The 13,194-nt window shown below is 31.5% G+C and overlaps 1 protein-coding gene across 14 annotated transcripts in view; it reads left to right on the top strand.

Annotated features, from left to right (window-relative positions):
* Positions 1-13,194, top strand: part of LRFN5 (leucine rich repeat and fibronectin type III domain containing 5) — a 236,288-nt gene that overhangs the window by 182,596 nt on the left and 40,498 nt on the right. The window contains exon 1 of one of the 14 annotated variants that reach the window (XM_016153260.2): positions 8,002-8,205. The exons of the other annotated variants lie outside the window; for them this stretch is intronic. The gene's annotated coding sequence lies outside the window, so the exon portion shown is untranslated. Of the gene's footprint in view, positions 1-8,001; positions 8,206-13,194 lie in introns of those variants that run through there. 14 annotated transcript variants of the gene reach the window in all.

Here is a 13,194-nt window from a genome sequence, read left to right as displayed (position 1 = left end):
AAGTTAAATAATAGGATATAATTCACATACAATATTAGGGACAGATTGTGAAGGGCCTTGGGTAGCATGCTGAGTATAGATTTATTCTGTAATAAACTGGGAGACATGGGAGGTTTTTGAGCAATAGAGTGGGAAGACAATATATTTGGAAATAGATAATGAGTCTTACTGTTTGGTAATTTGGAATGTATGATATTTTAATATTGCCGAAGTTATCCAGCTACTCTTTTGGCTTGCATTACTCTTTCTTATATTATCTTTTCTATTCCAAGCCTAGGGCAACACTCGAGGATAGTGCTCTTTTGTACATTTGTGCAAGGATGTCCTAGATACAGGGTGTTTTTTTTTGTTTGTTTTTTTGGTCTGTTAAAATATAGCTAAATATTTTAACCATTTAGCTTTCCATGCACATTGCCACTTTGAAGAATGTTAACTGCAAAGGGATTCTTGACCACTAAGAAAACTGTTGACAATTACCTTTAGCAGGCTGAATAAACATTTCTATAAATGTTTAATTAGACCTACCAGCTAAAACAGATTTTTGATTCACCTATAAAAAAACAAACAGAGTTTAGGAATGTAGATATTTTCACACAAAAAAACTATTTTCTTAGGATAAAATTTGTTTTATGAAATTATGTATCACTGTAGACTCTTTTTCTTAGTGTATAGAAATCTCATAGATATAACTTAAAAAATTCTCAATAACTATTTTCTTTTGGAAGTATTTCAGAAATCAACCTATAATCTTTTTGTCTCCCTCTTCATATCCAGATATCTATGATTTCAGACAGTTAATTTTATGCTATAAAGGGAGTCATACTCCATGAATGTATTTGACTGAGATTGTTATCCTAACAGAGAAATTGAAAATTTTATTTATCATCAGTGAAAAATGAAAACTTTGTAGTGTTTTCAGGACAGGGATATGGCATGTGTTTGGTTAAGTCATTCTCCCTCTTATTTTGATTTTCTTGCAGCATACAGAGCAAATAGTCTGTCTTTGTGAAATTACTGACCATAGATAGGGGGCTAGCCAATAAACAAAGGGTCATTTTTTTTTATAAATACATGATCAAAATTTAGATTCTGAATGTATGATTTTTAGCTTATCGATTCATGCATTTAGCAGATATTTTTTGGTCAAATATTATTTATTAGGCATTGTACTATGTCCTGGAGATAAATATGTAATAATATGTAGCATTTTCCCTAAAAAAGCTAACACCCTAGTGGGGGAAATAATAAGAGAAAGAATCACGAGAAGTGTGCCTCATGCCCTTGCATGCCATTTATGGAACGCGTTTATTCTGAACCATTTATTGAACACATTTGAAAACCTAATATATATATGGCATCCAACTTATCCAGCTCTATTAGTAAATCTTCTAGGTATTCCTGAATCCTTTTCTAATTATTAAGGGCTAATAGTTATAACTTACATTTAATGAATGACTTATATGCAAAGCCCTTATCTGAATAATTTATGTGTGTATTTTGTTTTCACAGTTAATCAAAGTATATATCATTATTATTATTCTCATTTTATAAATAAAATCTAAGACACAAAAGGCTTTAGTGACATGCTACAGGTCTTACAGGTATTCAGTGACAAAGCCATCTTGATAGAGCCCAAGAAATTTAGACCACATTTTAAATAATTTAATTATACTGTTACTCTGAAAACAAAAAGAGACAGATGCCGTTGTTATCTATGCAGTAAAATACTTAGAAAATAGATATATGGAATTATAGAACTCCCAGAAACTAGCTTTCTGTAGATTCTGCCTTGGCAGTACATACACTATTTGTTTTCCCACCTTCAGGTAACTAATGATTTTTGTAGTTGATAGCACTGCTATTTCTAATTCTGATTCTTCAACTGGCATGCAACTCCTCTTTATTCATTTATTGTCATTCTTAAATTTATTAAACATGTTTCTTTTGTACATTCCATGTGGTAAACACTGTGGTAGAACCTATACTAGGTATTGTGATAAAAAGTTGTGTATAGCATTCCCTATATTTGTTCACCTCACTATTGGAAAGGAAATACAAATATGGAAACAAATTAGTATGCAATCTTTCAAGTTCTCTACAAGAGGTCTTATAAAGAGTGTTATTAGAAGGTAAAGGAGATTGTAATTTATGCTCAATGCGAGCGTCGTTGAAGACCTTTTGGAAGTGAGGTCATGCATACCAAAACTCCAAGCTTCAGAATGAGTTAGGGAGGAGGAGAAGGGAAGATGGATATTTCCATTGGAAATGAAATGAAAGAGCCTGAATGATGGCTCAAAGAATAAGCCCACCAGGGTGATTCGCATGCAGAGTCTCAGCAAGGATTTGAGGGAGATAAGGGCTGTAAAGCAGGTTACAGCCATGTTAGATTTGCCGAAGGAGGATCGCACAGGCTTAAGGGGTTAAGCAAGATTTATTGTAGCAGTGACAGCCGGCTGAACCGAAGATGGCGTCAGCCCCGAATGTGAGGGGACCTGAAACTTATATGGGACTTGAGGTGAGCTTTTTCGGTGGGAATATGTAGGGCAGATAAATTGGCAGGGAAGGGAGGAGAGTCCATTGAAGCAGGGATGGAGCATGTAGCCTTGACAACCCAGATACAAAGTGCAGTTCCCACACTAAGGGGGTAGGGATAGGGCCCTCCTGGACCTAACAAGCCACATTGGAAGAAAGTTTATGTTGACACTGTAAACATATATCTGTAAATATATTTATGTCGAGAGATGACATTGTGAGTTTTCTTTTCTAAATATCACTGTCTGCTCATTACTTTAGCTGTTCTCTGGGCAGTGTCTTTGCTCGCCAACCTCAGGGACTATTTTTTTTTTTTTTTTATTCTAAACCCTTTTCTCTCTCGTAGCTTCACCCAAGCCAGGCCACCTATGGATGAGATCAGCAGAATGTGTCACCTTGACTTCTTTGAGAAAAAGACCATTACACACACTCTCTCAACTTCTTGCTTCCAAAGAAACTTTATCTGACCCTGCATACTTATTCCCTGTCTCCTGATCAGATTACATTGTCTATTTTATCACCTTTCTAACAAGTACTTTTTCTGTAGTAGATTCATTTTCTCCTTTGGATCTTATTCTTAGCCTTGTATGGGCTTGGGCTATGCTAAAAACAAAATGAAACAAAACAACAAAGTAAAAATCCTTCTTTTGATCCTACATGGTTCTCTAATCTTTCTCCTTTCAGCCTCCTCTTCAAAGCCAGACTTTTTAGAGTACTGCAAAGAAACTCACTTTTATAATTTCTGTCCTCCCACGTTCTTCCCAATCCACTGCAAACTTTTCTATCCACCACAGTCCAAAAATTAATGAATTGTTAACTGTGAACTTCAGCGGATGTATCTCAATTACAGTCTTGTAGGCTCACAAGGCACTTAACTGGGCTTATCCCCTGAGTACTGTCTGCTGCCCTCACCTCCCTAACATTGTTATTTGTTTTTTTTCTTCTGCTTCTAGGTCTCCTGTACAAATTCTGCCCTAAGAGTAAGGTCCATGTGGTCTGAGTAATGATATAAATTACTACAAAAGAGCAGTTAACATAGGCCATTATACAATAGCAAATGTATAATAGCTGGCCCGCAGTTGGGGGAGAAGCCCAAATTTGTAGTGTTTGTGATATAATGTAATTATTCCTAACGGCCAATTTCAGGCTACTATGTGAAGTGGACTAGCTCACAAAGCTCCTGAAAATTTAACAAAAATATGCCTCACAAGACATAGAGAGCCAACTCCAGCATGCCATTGGGTTAGGAAACTATCTGCTATGAGTTGTAAGAATTCAGATTATATTTAGGAATAACAATGCAGACAGTTACAATGGTTCCAAATGATTTTATTAGCCTCAGGGTTATATTAACTTTCCAAGTATCTGCCCATCAAATTCAGCTCCCTTCAAATACAATTCTTAGATACAACCACATCCATTTACATCCATTTGAGAGAGAGGAGTGTTTCATAGAAGTAACCTCATGAGGAAAGACCACTATTAATCCTAATGCTTGGTGAGGTCATATTTCCAACTTTAATATAACAGTAGACACTGACCAAACTCTTTCCTGCCTCAGGCCAAACATCACAAATGCCTATTGTGTTTCCCAGAGAAGGGCACATTTTCAGCAGTAGCTGTGTCTCCTATAAACATATATAGTGAGGGCTGTAAATGAATTCAAAATCTGGAAAAATTGTTCAAAAAACATTTTCTAACTCAGGAAAGAAGATATTAAAGCATTATCCAAATACATAGAAATGTGAGGCTATCCTGCAAGGAATTACTTAGGAGAAAAGTAGCAGTTTTAACATTTCTGAATTTATCTCCAATATTTTAATAAATATGACACCATTATATTGTTATTACTGTATACCTTAACACTCCCTCACAGTTTTAATCATATTACAAACATTTCTTTCCTATTATTTATGCCAACTCTCTTTTACAATATAAATAATCAGTTATCACATCAGTCACCTTGCTCTACTTCTACACTGGGTTTTGGAGTCAACTTACTCTGGTTCACAGTTAGACAAAGGTACATGGATTGTACACAGGGATGGTGTAGCCATCATGTATTCTTCTCCTTGAATCTTCTCCGCATGTTCCAGAATTGGCTCTAAGAACTGTGGGTCCAGATAGTTCTCACTGTCAATATCACCTTATCACAATGCCAGCTATCTAGAATGAAAAATAAAGCCCAGAATCCCTACTATAGGCCAGAAAATGAACAAAACAAAAACAAAAAACCCAAGGAAAGTTAAAGGTGTAATCGCCTATCATTTACCAAAAAAAAAAAAAAAAAAAAAAAAAAAAAAATCCTTTTATGCTTCATACTGACACTAATGAACAACAACCAAAAAAACTTGCTTTTATTGCATTTGCTTTGTTTATAAAATAATTATAAATGTTTCAAACACTATATGGTTTTTGAAAGTACAAGTGTGATTTTTCTTTTTTATCTTAGCATTTTTTTGTATGTATATTCTTTTAAACTTATTTCTACATAAATATACCTACATAGATTACATTTTTTAATATAACTGATCCAGCAAAGTGGATTTTTCTGAAATGATTTCTCATTTAACATTTTATCATGGACATATGTCTATAGTATACATTAAGTTTTACATTTTTTTCCTACTGGCTCATAGGATATTTTTTCTAAATGTTTTATTTTTTTTTAATTTTTAATAATTCTGGAGAGCAGGGACTTGTGGTCTAAGTGGTTCAGACTGGAGGGTGGAATGATTAAAGCAAACTTCACTTATTTTTCTTCACACTTTTTTTTAGAGCTCATGTTATTTTCAGTGTTTCTAAGCTTCAGCATGGAGAGTAGCAGATATCCCAATGACTTCTATTTTTTGTCCCAGGGTTATTGACAGGATTTATAGAGATAATATTTGTAAGGTATCTAAAACAATACCTGGCACATAGTAAGCGCTCAATAAATACTAGCTATTATTGTTGCTGCTATTATTTTTTATTACATTTATTTGGGAAAACGAGTGAACTATTTTGTGTTGTTTTCCACGCTGCACTTAATGAAGTTGCTGAAACTACTCTTTAAAGAGTAAATGAGAAAGGGACAGTGTTCTTTCCACCTTCATCCAAGATTGGATAATAAAGGCAAATGGCCCAGATTTGCCTTATTTGGCTCATATGCCCACCCTGTTTACAGATCACAAAGGCATAAGTACTATGACTAGTCATTTCTGCAGAACCTCCTGGAGTGACAAAGGCAGTTCTCCAGTAGATGAGTTTTAAACAGATGAAGGAGAATGAAATGCTTGGCAAAAGAAGCAGCAGACATTCACTACGAAGTGAAATCCCTGAATTTTTATATTGAAATATATTTAAAAAGAAATAATTCACTTTTAAAACTAATTATCCCAATATTGTTATTTACAGAAAAAAAAAATCATTCTAGTCCAGGGTCCAACCCATGTTGCATTTAGCTTTCAGATCTCTTTCGTCTCTTTTAACTTAGAACAGTTCTGCAGATTGATGTTGATTTTTATAAGATTTTAATGTGTTTTCTAACAGGTTTCTTTGCTATAGAGTTATTACATGTCTCTTTTAAATTAGTAATTTTTTTGAGGAGTTATTTTGAGACTGTGTAAATGTACTATTTTTCATCAAACTTTCACCCACTATTTTAACACCTATTAATGATTATGTACCTGGATCAATTATTACCATGGTGTTTGACTAATGATGATTTTTCTAGCTCTGTTATTTTTTCTACGTTTATCAGTTGTCATTCTGTTACTTTAAGGAACATCAATTTCTCCCTAACTTGTTTATATATTTATTTATTTCTATTAGTATTATCAGCATTAACTTCTGGATTCCTATATGATTCAACCGATTATAATTCATTGCTGTCATGTGTCTTGATGTTCAAATTGCACATAACATGCTTTGAACATCAAGATTCCAGCTAGCTTCATTTTAGCAAATGCCGTACTGCATTTTCAACGACTGTATGTTTTATTTTTTATTTTTTATTTTTACTGGAGCTCGCTGAGAAGGGGGACCATATTTCATTCATCTTTGTATTTCCAATGTCTGATAGAATACTTGGATCATAGTAGTGGTTACCAAACACTTGTATGTATGGATTTGTGGATGTATGGATAAATTAAGGGCTGCAATAGCTTTCATATGAATTACTTTTATTTTAAATATTTATTGAAAGAAGTACAATAACCAGAAGAGTACTCAAAGTAAATGTACAGCTCAATTAATTATTATAAAGTCAACATTTGTATAAAAACAGACCATGGTTAACATTCCAGAAGCTCCCCTCATGCCTACCCAGCCAATAACTGACCCTTCCTCTTCAAAGGTAACCACCATCTTGACTTCTACACCATGAGTTATTTTTGTCTGGTTTTGTATTTTATGTAGTAGAGTCATCTAGTATTTTTTGTGTGTGATCATTTGTTGCCTAACATTATGCCTGTGAGATTCGTTCACATTTTTTAGTCCTTGAAGTGGTTCAATTCAGTTTCCTTCCCATGTAGTCTCAAACTATATGAATATCCACAATTATATTGTATATGATACTTAAATGTACATTCCAGTATGTATGTCTTAGTGCCTACCAGCATGCATTGGTGTTGAATATATGCCATGTGTGGAAAGGCTGGGTCATTTATGTATGTATATGTATGTATGTATGCTCAAAGTTATATATATACTATACATGTATACATATAGTGTGTGTGTGTATGTATGTGTGTGTGTGTGTGTATACACACACACACATATGCTCAATGTTAAGTAGAAAATCCAGACTATGTGCAGTTTACCAATATGATATGAGAATGCTCATTGCTCTATACTTTCATCATGCTTAGAATTGGTGTTACTGTTATTTTTTTGTTTTGTTTTGTTTTGTTTTGTAATTGGTGATATGTAAATATGTAGTCACAGTACATTGCAATTTTATTCTGCATTTCCTTGAAGATTAATAAAGTAGAATACCACTTCATATGTATTTAACCTTTTTTGAATTACCTTTAGTGAAGTGCTTATTCAAGTCTTTTACATATTTTTATTGGTTTTTATTTTTCTTATTGATTTATAGGGATTATTTATGTAATTTGGATATGAATTCTTTATTATTGTATGTGTAGCAGATACTTTCTAGACAACTGCTAGTCTCTACACTCTATGATGCTCAATATCATACTGTTTCAATTATTATAGTTTTATAATATGTCATGATATGTGATAGAAAAAGTCCACACATCTTATGATTTTGGATAGAGTTTTAATAGATAGCATTTTTAGAATATTGACTCTTATAGTGTTTTTATTTAGCTTATTTTTAATTAAATATTTTATTTTATTTTATTTATTTTTGTTTGTTTTTTATTATATCATTTTCACTAAATGTAATCCTAGGTAGTTGACATTTTTTTCTGCCTTTGAAAAGGGTATATTTTTATCTATAGCTTTAACTTTTCTTTGTATACTAATAATTTGCAAGTTTTGTTTCTTCCTTTCCATTATCTATACTTTTTATTTATGTTCTTGTTTGTTTCACTGTCTAGAATATCCAGTACATTGTTAAATAAAAGTGGTGATAGTGGACACCCTCATCTTGTTACAATCTCAGACAGAAAGCATTCAATATTTCATCATGACGAATACTATTTTTAGGATCCCATTTATCAGGTTAAGTACTTTCTATTCTATTCCTAGTATAGAAAAGTGTTGTTTTTTTTTTTAAGTCAGAATGAGTGTTGGATTTTATTAAATTCTTTTACTGTGTCTATTTAAATGATCTCATGTTTTTTCTTCTATACTCTGTTAAAGAATTACACTGTTTTGCAATGATAAAAATAATTCTTGAAATCAATCCAAACTCCTCATTATATATTTTGAATTTATATGACTGTATTCAGTTTAATAATAATATGTTAAGAATATTTGTACCTTTGCTCTTCAGTGGGATCAGTTTCTAATTTTCTTCGAATAACATTTTCATCACTATCTAGTAGTAACATTATGATGACTTCATAATGTAAATTGAGAGTGCCTTGTCTCACTTTATTCTCTGAAAGAGTATGTAAGATTGCTATTATTCCTTTTTTACTTCTTTGCAAGTATTAATTAGCAAAACCCATCTGTGCTTGAAGATTTTATTGTAGGAGGCTTTTAATTATGGATTCTACTTCATTAATAATGCTAGGAATATTCAAATTTTATAATTTTTTTGTGCCAGACTTAGCAATTATATTTTTATAAAAATTTGTCCATATCATGTAAATTTTCAAAATTTAGTACCAGTTGTTCTAATACCGTAATATATATTTTAAAATGCCTTTTTTTTTACATCTAATGAAATCCCTTTTCCTTGCCTCAATAAATCTTGATAGTGGGTAATTATTTTTAGTAGTTATTTTAAATTACATATTTTCTATTTCAATAATTTCTGCCTTTATTTTTTTTTTAATTTTTCTCAGGCTTGATTTGCTGTTTCTCTTAAAACATCTTAATGTTTTATGTGATGTTAATGTTTAATGTGATGATTAGTCATTGATTTTAGCTTCCTTTTTTTCAAAAATATTTTTGTCTTTAAGACTTTTACCACTTTATGATTTTAGCTGTATCCCACAAGATTTGATATATAAAATTTTTATTATCATTTAATTAAAAATTCTTCTGATTGGCATTATTAGTTCTCTTTTGACCCATGGGTTATTTAGAGTGTACAAGTCAATTTCTATACATATGCATATTTTATAGATATGTTTTTCTTATTAATTTCTAGCTTAATTGCACTGCAATTTGAAAAATTATTCTGAATAGTTCTAGTCCTTTGAAATTTTTATACATTTGTTTTAATTCAAAGAATTTTTGATTTTTAAAAATATTTTTTATGTTTAAGAAATGTATATTTTATCGTTGATGCATACAGTGTAATATGTGTGTATGTGTGTAAAATGTTTATTAGAGCAAATATTTAATCATGTTTTCCACTATTTTATACTCTTCCTGGTTATTTTCTATGTTTATTCTATCATATCCAAGAGAGAAAAATATTAAATTACATCTAATGATTATGACTTTATATTGCTTTATACATTTTGAGGTTATATTGGTAAAATTATATATATATATATACACAATTTTATAATTTATGTAATCTCTCTATTGAAGTATACTCTTTTTCTCTATTAATGCTTTTTATCTAAAAGTTTATTTTCTAGTATAAATATAGCTATACTTTGCTTTTTAGTATTTATTTTTTTTCCAACATTTATATATATTTTTATTTTGTATATGTATCTCTTGTAAGAAGCATAAAATTTACATTTTTAATCTAGTTTAACAAACATTTTGTTTTAATTGGAGTATGAATTAGTTTGTTAGGACTTCTGTGACAAAGTACCTAACAAGTACCACAAACTGGACAGCTTAATTAACAGCAATATATTGTCTCATAGTTCTGGAGGCCAAAAGCCTGAGATCAAGGTATAGGCAGGGTTGCTTTGTTCTGATGACTGTGAGAATCTACTCTATACCTCTTGCTTAGCTTTTACTGATTTTTCTGCCAATCTCTGATATTTTTTGGCTTGTAGAAATATCACTCTGATCTGTCTTCATCTTCATCTAGTGTAACTCTTTTCAAATTTCCCTTTCTTATTTGGAAACCAGTCATATCGGATTCGGAGTCCTGCTCTCTGGGAGCTCACCATCTAATGAAGCATGGCATGAATAGAGTATGCTATGCATGGAATGTATCTTTAGAGCATGTTTCTCCACTCCTATGACATTTCTGTTGCCTTACCTCCAATTACTTGACCTAAGAGAGAAGTATTTGAATAAAGACTCTTATTAACCACAGAACACTTTGACTATGTTTTAGTATTTTAGGCATTGTAAACAATTTTTGTGAAATAGATAATTCATAATGAAAGGTAGATAAAACATATGAGCAGTACAATGAGTGATTATAAAATAGATGCTCATATAGCCTGCACCTCAGTTAAGAAATTGACCATGCTACTTAATACCCCTGCAAAAATTCTCTCTTTTTTTAAAGAAACCACATTCTCTTCATCCCTGCAAAAATAACGTAATCTATAAATATGGTAAATGCCTAATATTTATCATGCATAATTGGGTTATGCATAATATAGACATGAAAATATGGATTAGGCATAAATAAACATAATAAACAAAAACATTTTATATTAATCACTTGCTTGTTTTCCTTTATGGTTGTATCACATTTTGAATATGTCCCTAGTTTTTCAAATTTATATAGAAATTTCATTGTGTTTATTAACATATGTCTTTCTTCTTTGTCAATATTATGCTTGTAAACAATGTTGCTTTCTCAGCAGCAGTCATTTATTTTCATTGCTTTATAGTATTCCCTTTTAAAAATAAAATCCAACTTATATTTCTGTTTTACTATGGATAGATGACTGTGTTGTTTCCCATTTGGAGTTACTCCGAATAACACTAGTGCATACATTTTTCTGCATGTCTCTTGAGCACATGTGCAACACCACAAGTCTGTTAGAAAGTCTCTGTTTTCATGATACGAAAAAAATTCTCAGGATAAAATTGTTTTTGGGAAGTAGGCATATCTCTGTGGGATCTTATTTCCTAAAATTTAATGATACTCTTCATTGCCTTGTTACTTTATGGAGATTTTAAAGTTTTTCATGAGTATTTTACTTAGCTTTTTAAATTATCCTCAGTGAAAGGAACCCTATTATTTAGCCCAATATTATTGGAATCAGAATTCCAAAGAGCATTATTTATAGTTTTAATTTATTTTTTTAAATAATTGTGATTATAGTACAAATCCAATTTTACATCCCGCTTTTTAATCTAAATATTTTGTATTAATTTTATATTACTGTGCTATTACCATAAACTTGGTGGCTTAAAATAATACACATTTATTAACTTAAAGTTTTCATTGGTTAATGTGGTCACATCTTATCTGGATCCTCTGCTGCTCTCATAAAGCTACAATAAAATTGTTGTCTTTGTTGAGGTCCCATCTGGAGGCTTAACTAGGGAAGAACCACTTCCATGCTCTGGCAAGTTGTTGGTAAAATGCATTTCCTCACTGCTGTAGAATACTGGCAGTCGCTTCTTCAAAGCTGGCAATGCATGGAGAGAGTCTCTGCTGTATAGAATATCTAACTTCAAAGAAACCTGGACTGTCTTTTAAAGGAGTCACCCTATAGGTCGTGCCTCCAGAATCATATCTCTTTCTATTAAATCTGAGTCAAATATTTAAGCATCCTAACATATGCAAAATCTCTTTATCTTTGCCATATGCTATTTGTTAGAATCAAATTTTAATTGTACTCAAGCAGAGAATTAAATAAGAGTGTATACATCAAGGAATGTGAATAGTGAGAGCATCTTAACATTCTGCCTATTACACATTGTAACACACATTTTTATGTTATTTTTACCTGTCATAAAGATTTTTTATGACTGTATTACATTTAAACACAAAGTACATTATAATTCACTCAAACACTAGATATCAGGACATACATATGTTTTCACACGCCTAGTTTTTAAGGTTTGAAAAACTCTAATCATATCTGAAAAATGTCTGGTGTCAGTTTTCCCAATATAAATCAGTTGCTCTCAAAAACTAGAAAAAAAGGGATAGGTGCATGATTAAAAAACTACTTGGTGTCTAGTTCTGTTTTCAAAACCCTAAGGCAAATAGTAGATACCAGATCATCTCATTAAAAAATGCTGTTGTCAAAGTTTTGACAGGTGATACTTGAAAAATAATCATGAATCAAAAAAGAATCATTATTTTGTAAAATAGTAAATAAATAACAGTGAAAATGCCCCTAAATTTAGACAATAGAGTGCTGTCAAGAACTTTAAAATAACTCATTTCTGTTGTCTGCAAACCAGCCATATCTATCATATCCTTCATGGAGTGCATGCTCACATATTCAAATACTAGTATCTTGTTTATTTTAAAGTCTCTCCGTCCGTGATTTAAACAGCACAGATACCTTCAAAATTAGATCATCCCAAACAAAACTCATTGTCTCTCATTATATCCAAACCTCTTTTATTTCCTGTGACCTCTATGACAGTTCACCAAGCCAAAATTGAGGAAGTAAGCCAATACTTGCATTTATTTCATACATTTAACCAATGAATAAGTCAGAAATTTATTTTTAAATTACATTTTCATAGTTAGAGAATATCTGTAGTTGAGCCAATGCCTAATTCTTATAAAATTTTACTTGGTTAACTTGAAATAATCGATTAACTTCCTAACTAATCTACTAGCAAGAAAATCCTCAGGGATTGAATGAATAGTGTCTGTCTACTGATACATGGCAGTTTATGTTAAATGTGTTTACTCACTTCGAGCATCATAAAATAACTGTTTTTAGCAGTTTTGTGGGGTTTGTTATAGCCCAGAGCAATACCTGTCAAACATTTCTCAATTAATAGACAATTTTATAGCCTTATGACTCATTGTGAACACATATAAATTAGAATTAAAGGAATCAAAGCTAGTTTTAGATTTTTTATTTTGCCGAAAATATGTGCTCATTACAATACATTCTTAAAAATATTCGAAACAACTTAATTTTGAAATATTAAAATAGACATGTAGATTTGAACCCATGTTATGTTTTTTTTAGTCAT

This window comes from Rousettus aegyptiacus, unplaced genomic scaffold, assembly GCF_014176215.1.
Source record: "Rousettus aegyptiacus isolate mRouAeg1 unplaced genomic scaffold, mRouAeg1.p scaffold_m13_p_3, whole genome shotgun sequence".
Taxonomy (NCBI): Eukaryota; Metazoa; Chordata; class Mammalia; order Chiroptera; family Pteropodidae; genus Rousettus; species Rousettus aegyptiacus.
This window is presented reverse-complemented; position numbering and strand designations above follow the sequence as displayed.